The sequence below is a fragment of the Hypanus sabinus genome, chromosome 4 (assembly GCF_030144855.1).
Source record: "Hypanus sabinus isolate sHypSab1 chromosome 4, sHypSab1.hap1, whole genome shotgun sequence".
Lineage (NCBI taxonomy): Eukaryota > Metazoa > Chordata > Chondrichthyes > Myliobatiformes > Dasyatidae > Hypanus > Hypanus sabinus.
In genome coordinates this window covers 65,742,121-65,749,855 of record NC_082709.1, presented here as the reverse complement: position 1 = coordinate 65,749,855, position 7,735 = coordinate 65,742,121, and positions in this window count along the sequence as shown.

Below are 7,735 nucleotides of genomic sequence, written 5' to 3'. Positions count from 1 at the left end.
GCTCTTTATATGATAAGCCATTCAATCCTGGAAACATTTTCGTGAACCTCCTTTGAACCCTCTCCAGTTTCAGCACATCCTTTCTAAGATAAGGGGCCTAAAATTGTTCAAAATACTCCAAGTGAGGCCTTACCAGTGCTTTATAAAATCTTAACAATACATCCTTGCTTTTATATTTGAGTCATCTTGAAATGAATACTAACATTGCATTTGCCTTCCTCACCACAGACTCAACCTTCAAATTAACCTTTAGGGAATCCTGCAAACAGACTCTCAAATCCCTTTGCACCTCCGTTTTTTGTATTTTCTCTCCAATTAGAAAATATTTAACCCTTACATTTCTTCTAACAAAGTGCATGACCATACACTTGCCTACACTGTAGTCCATCTGCCATTTCTTTGCCCATTCTCCTAATCCAAATCCTTCTGGAGACTCTCTATTTCCTCAAAACTACTTGCCCCCATACTTATCTTCATATCATCTGCAAACTTTGCAACAAAGCCATCAATTCCATCATCCAAGTTATTTGACATATAAATTAAAAAGAATCAGTCGCATTATAGACCCCTGTGGAACACCACTAGTCACCGGCAGCCAACCAGAAAAGGCTCCCTTTATTTCCACTCTTTGCCTCCTGCCAATCAGCCACTGCTTTATCCATGCTTGAATCTTTCCTGTGATACCATGGGCTCCTAGCTTGTTAAGCAGTCTCATGTATGGCACCTTGTCAAAGGCCTTCTGAAAATCCAAGTACACAACATCAACCAATTCTCCTTGGTCTATCCTGCATGTTATTTCTTCAAAGAATTCCAACAGATTTGTCAGACAAGATTTTCCCTTGAGGAAACCATGCTGACTAAGGCCTATTTTATCATATGCCTCCAAGCACCCTGAGAGCGCTTCCTTAATAATCGACTCCGTCTTCCCAACCACTAAAGTCAGATTAAATGATCTATAATTTCCTTTCTTCTGCCTCTTTCCCTTCTTGAAGATTGGAGTGACATTTGTATGTAAAGGGGTTTCTTCTTTATGTTACCGCGTATGTTAATCAAAATGGCTTCTTTGTTATGTTAAAAGTAAGAGTGCTTCTTTATTATGGTAATTGGTAAAAGGGTGCTTTCTCTCACAGCTTGTTTGGGTTATAATTACTGATAACGAGAATTGTATTCATTTGTTAACCAATTGGGATAGATGCTATTCTTTCTTGTGGGTCTGTAAGCTAGAGCTCTGCGGACTTTTGGGGAGTTGGAAAGGAGATCGCAAGTAAGGAAGACATGCTGGATGTGCTCTGGTCAACCACTGAGGCTTGTCCCAGGTTGCAGGTCAAGGAAGTCAGAAAAGATCGAATAGTGGACCGAAGACTTCGATAGTTGAGCTCCAACGGTTGTGCACAAATTGACTGAACTCTGATAAGTTTTGGCGCCTTTTCTTTCTTTTCTATCATATATATTGTATCGCTATTAATTACCTAGTTCTAGTAAAATTTATAAAGTGTAATTTGTAAAATGAACATTGTGTGCTGGCTGATGATTGATGTTTGAGGCCGTATCAGGTGGCATTGCACAGCAACTGACGCAAACATGATGCGACAAGGTTGAGCGGGGGCGAGGTCTCCCCTAGATGTGTACGAGCCAATATAGTTGAGCATTACATTGTGGGGGCTCATCCGGGATTGAATTTTGGTAAGCTGTGTAAAGCGCCACGTTAAGAAGTGTGGAGATGGATCGAGATAAGATTGTTAACGGGTGTGAGTTAGAGGGTGTACCGGTGAATCATGCCTGTGTGTTAAGCAGGGTGGATTTCTGCATTTCGGGAGATGCGTTAGTGCGGGGGTTGAGTTTGGTCAAAGGAATGGGGGAGGTAGAACTGGTAGCTAGAAGGTGTGGTAAAGAGGTGGAGTCTAGTTGGGTGTTAGTTTGTGCGAGTGCTGACATCATGACGTTGGAACTGCCAGTGACGGTCAGCATCCCAGGGGAGGCAGGGCCATGGGGCCTCCACACCCTCCTAGAGGATGAAAGTGAGTAGACACCGAAGAAGGAGCTAGATGAGACCCCAGGGGGATGTGCCAGTAACCTGTGGGGGGGGGTTAGAGTGGGAAGGCGTGGCCAGGCCCTGCCCCCCCAGCTAGAGGTGAGACCTCTGAGCTAGCAGCCGCCCTTACCTCCCTGGTGAGAGGGGCCGAGAGGCCACGGCTGAAGCTGGGGGTTTTCGCAGGAGCCACGCCTACCCCAGACAGGGAGGTTGGCTATGATACCTAGATCGAAAACACGTCCCTGTTGTTAGAGGCATGGCCAGAAAAAGAGACGACGATTGGTGGGAAGTTTGAGGGGCAGGGTGGCCGGAGTCGTCCAGGAGCTGAAAGCTGAACAGCCCTCGGCTTCACTGGTGGAGTATTCAGAAGCTTTGGAGGGAGCGTTTGGAATGTCAGGGGATCCCTAGGAGCTTTTAGCAGAGCTTCACCACAATGGGCAGGGGAGGGGGGAAAGCTCTCAGAATACGTATTTCGGATGGAGAGAATGCTTACTGCGTTGTGGCACGGGTGGGGGAGGGGGTGGTGAAGGCAGACGAAATGGCGAGGGTGAGGATGAGTCAGATATGTAGTGGTTTCCTGGAGGAGGACAAGGTGGCTTGGGGTCTCAGGCAGTCCTATAAAAAGAGCCCCCCTCCATCATTCGGGCAGCTGATTAGCAAGGTGCGGGAGGAAGAGAATACGTTGGGCCGATAAAGGGGCTCGGGCCACCGGGGGGCGATTCTCAGCGGTACAGGAAGTGGTGGCCGGGTTGAGGACTGAGAAACCCAAGGGGTCCCAGGGGAGTAGGGACCCCCGTTTGAGGGGACGGACAGGGAGAGTACCCCCTATGGGTGACGACCCACGCAGAGGGCTGGGAGTGGCGGGCATCCTGGGAGAGGAGGGGCAACGGGTAGCGTGTGCTAAAACTGTGGGAAAGAGGGGCTTTCCGGTGGGAATGTGAGCGGCCAGGGGTGTGCTACAGCTGTGGGGAAGAGGGACACTTTCGGAGGGATTGTGAGAGACAAGGCATCCCGCAGAGGGCAAGCCCCCGGGTGACTAAGAAGGGAGAGGTGTCGGGAAACTTAGGAGAGACTCAGTGAGGGAACGGACTGGAGTCTCTGGAGGAACACGTTCCCAAAAATCAGCCAGCAGACCACCGAAAGCCCAAGCCTTTATTCTGGCTGGGCTGGTAGGACCCCTTTCCAGCGTGTGCCTATGGATAGAGGGAGTTTATGCAAAAGCCATTCTTGATACAGGATCGCAGGTGACCTTACTGTACCAGTCGTTCTACAACAAATATCTAAAGCACGTGTCCGTAAGCCCATTTGACGCACTGGAGATTTGGATTGTGAGTGAGGGTGGTTATCCGTACGATGGGTACCTGTCAGTGAGATGGGAGTTCCGGAGGGTGATGTGGGAGTGTCTGAAGCTATTGAGACGTTGGTGTTGGTTTGTCCGGACCCCGGTGGAAACAGGTGGCGCTGCCTTCCTAGTGGGGACTAACTCCCCTCTTGTGCGATGGGAGCCTGTAAGGAGAAGGCGGGGGAGAACTTTCTGGAGACCCTCTCGGTACTCCCAGAGTTTCGAGTGGTGTTCGAAGAAGTGGCTGACCCCCAAGGGCTGGATCCTGAGTGCAAACGAGGGACGGCGTGGTGTACTCAGACGAGTCCTAAAGTATACGACCAGGGGAGATAGCACTTGTGATGGGGACCCCCAGATTCCCCAGAGTGCCGGCGGGCGAGGCCCTGCGAGTAGACGCCCTGGAAGATCTTGAGGGGGAGTCCCGGTTCCCGGCTGGGGTGCTGCTGAATTTCAGAGGCCGTCGGTTCTACGGACACGCCGGATGGGGGTGATTGTAAGGAACACAACGGAGAGAGAGATCACCTTTAAGCGTGGGATGCGCACTTGTTCCCGGTGACGGGCACCCCCATGGGGCCCACTGGAGAACTGGGGGTGGCTGACCGGGGAGGCCTTTAATTTTGAGGACTCCCCCGTACCGCCGGAGTATAAGAGCAGGCTGGTGGAGAAGATGCTGAAGCTAGGGGATGTCTTTTCTCAGGGCGAGCTTGACGTGGGCCATTCCAAGGACACTGGTCACACTATCCGGGTGACAAATGACACCCCGTTTAGAGAAAGGTCGCGGCGGTTGGCCCCAGCAGATGTGGAAGATGTGCGGCAGTTGATGGATGCAGGGATTATCGAGGAGTCCTGGAGCCCCGGAGCCCCTATGCGTCTCCCATAGTCGTGGCAAGGAAGAAAAAACGGAAAGGTACACATGTGCGTGGACTATAGGACCCTGAGCCGGCGCACTGTCCCCGATCAGTATACGGTCCCGGGGGTTGAAGACGCATTGGCCTGTCTGAGCAGTGCGCAGTGGTTTACTGTTTTGGAATTGCAGAGTGGGTATTACCAGATTCGATGAGTGAGGCCGATAAAGAGAAGAGGGCCTTTATCTGCCCACTGGGATTCTTTCAGTTTGAATGAATGCCCCAAGGCATATCGGGAGCCCCAGCCACCTTCCAGAGGCTCATGGAGAGGACTGGGGGATATGAACCTGCTCGAGGTGCTGATGTATCTGGACGATCTGATAGTGTTTGGATCTACTTTGGAGGAACATGAGGAGAGGCTGCTGAAGGTGTTAAACCGACTGAAAGAGGAAGGGTTGAAACTTTCCCTGGACAAATGCCAGTTCTGTAAGCCGTTGGTTGGCTATGTTAGCCACATAATTTTGCGAGAAGGAGTGGCTACTGATCCAGCTAAGATAGACGCAGTGACCACCTAGCCGAGACCCCAGAAGGTGAGCGCCCTACACTCGTTTTGGGGTTCTATGGCTATTACCGGCGATTCATGAAAGGATATGCTAAAATGAGTCACCCATTGACCCAGCTATTGTGTGGCTATCCACCTGTGGGGAAGAAAAGGAAGCAGGACCAAAGGCAAGATGCAAGAGGATACTGGAACCCGGCGGAGCCTTTTGGATTGAGATGGGATGATCAATGTGAGGAAGCATTCAATCTCTGAAAGAGGCGCTAACCCAAGCCCCAGTGTTGGTTTTTGTCAATCCCCGGAAGCCGTATGTGCTGATGCCAGCCGAGAGGGTCTAGGGGCTGTCCTGTACCAGGAACAGGCATTGAGGCTGGTGGTGTTTGTCAGCCAAAGTTTGTTGCTATCTGAGAGAAACTATCCCACTCACAAGTTGGAGTTCCTGGTGCTGAAATGGGCGGTAGTGGACAAATTGAGCGGCAATCTATACGGGGCCAAGTTTGGGGTGAGAATGGATAACAATCCTCTCACTTATATTCTGACCTCGGCAAAACTGGACGCTACTGGGCATCGGTGGTTGGTGGCCTTGTCTGACTATGAGTTCAGCCTGAAGTACCAGCCGGGAAGCCGGAACATCGATGCAGATGCTTTATCTCGTCGGGCGCATGAGGGGTCAGGCACGGATGAGCAGTGGGAGAAGGTCCCTGCCCCGGGAGTGAAGGCCATGTGTCACTTTGCGAGCGATGCTGAAGCAGGAGTCCCGATGGGGCCGGATCAATTGAAGACTGATGAAGACGCACTACCCGCTGTGTACTGTAATTTGACTGCTCTGAGGAACAGGCAGCTGCTGGAGGTGAGCCCCCAGGAAGTGGGTGTGGCTCAGTGTGATGACCCGAGCATTGGCACTATCTGGTACGCGGTCAGAAAGGGGGATATGGCCCAGGCGGAGAAGGCGAAGCACGACTCCGTGCCCTTACTACTGAAGGAATGGCCTCGGTTAAAGTTGAAGAACCAGGTCTTTTACCGGGTCACATTGCCCCCGGACCAACCCCGGCATTGGCAGCTGGTCATGCCTGAGGAGTATCGGAAGACTGTGCTCCAGGCACTGCATGATGATGCCGGGCGGAAAAGACCTATGGATTACTCAAGGACCAGTTCTACTGGCCCCGACTAAGGGGGGAGGTTGAAGAATACAGTAAGAAGTGCAGTCGTTGCATCAGGAGGAAGACCAAGCCAGCGCCAGCTACTCCTTTGTCGCACTTGCAGAGTGCGGGACCCGTGGACCTGGTGTGTATGGATTTCCTGTCGATCGAGCCAGACACCAGCAACACCGCGAATGTCTTAGTCATCACCAATCATTACATGCGCTATGCTCAGGCGTTTCCCACTAAGGACCAGAAAGCGACTACAGTGGCGAGGGTGTTACGGGAGAAGTACTTTGTTCATTATGGCCTTCCCAAGCGGATCCATAGTGATCAGGGGCGGGATTGAGAACCGGCTTATCCATGAATTACTGACTATGCTTGGGGTTGAGAAATCCAGGACCACCCACTATCATCCCCAGGGTGATCCTCAGCCAGAGAGGTTTAACTGGACACTGTTGGATATGCTCAGGACGCTGGAGATTGGGCAGAAGAGTAAGTGGAGTGGACATATTGGACAACTGGTTCACTGTTACAATTGTACTCGCAATGACGCTACTGGGTACTCGCCTTATCATCTGATGTTTGGACGGGAAGCGAGGTTGCCCATTGACTTGTGCTTTGGGACTGAGGCAGGTAAATTACCTTCGAAGCACTATCTGAAGTATGTGTCCGATATGAGGAGAGAGTTGAAAAGGGCTTACAAGTTGGCCGAGGCGGTGGCCACCAAGCAGAATCAGAGAAATAAGAGAAGATATGATCAGAAAGTAAAGTTCACTCAATTATTGACGGGAGACTGGGTCCTTCTACAGAATTTAGGGCTCCCCGGTAAGCACAAGTTGACAGATCGCTGGGCAGCTTGATAGAGAGCCAGATGCCCAATCTACCGGTTTATCGGGTGAAACCCGAGGATGGGAATGGGCCTATCAAGGTACTCCATCGGAACCACCTGGTACCCCTGGGTCAAGCAGCGCAGGTGGATAAAGAGACAGAGTGGGAGGTTACGCCTACTACGAGGACCCTGCAAGGGTGCAGGGCGAGGGAAGAGCCCGCTGCAGAAGAGACGGGACTGGTCCTCACCCCGGAAAGGGATAATGATTCGGAAGATGACGATTCATATGTGTGGCCCCTGTTTCCATTTGCTAATTCTCCAGAACCGGGTCCTGGCCCTTCCCCCACTGAGTTAGGTGAGAGGAGGGAGGGTGTTGAGGGGCAGACTGAGATACGGCCGGCATTGAGGGCAGAGAGGGTGGAACCCAAACACGAGACAGAGGGCTCTCAGGTGAAGAGGGATCCCAGTGAGGGAGAGAGTGAAGGTCTGACAGGTAGACCCAGGGTGTCCCCAGTGGTGTCTGAGCCGGAAGGGTCGGCAGAGGAGGTACGGCGGTCTCAGAGAAGTAGGCACCCCCCCCCCCCCAGAGCAGTTGACCTATGCGGTGCCGGGAGAACCGGGTGTGATCTCTACCACCCTGGGAAGTTATGTCACTGCTTTCTGCACCTGGGTTGGGTTTTGTGTCTTGCAAGGAGCATTGGGGAACTCTGTTAACATCATGAGGGCATGACTTTTGCTGGTGGGGTAAGAGTGTAAGGGATTTCTTCTTTATGTTACCGCGTATGTTAATCAAAATGGCTTCTTTGTTATGTTAAAAGTAAGAGTGCTTCTTTATTATGGTAACTGGTGAAAGGGTGCTTTCTCTCGCAGCTTGTTTGGGTTATAATTACTGATAGCGAGAATTGTATTCATTTGTTAACCAATTGGGATAGATGTTAATCTTTCTTGTGGGTCTGCAAGCTAGTGTTGTGCAGGCTTTTGGGGAG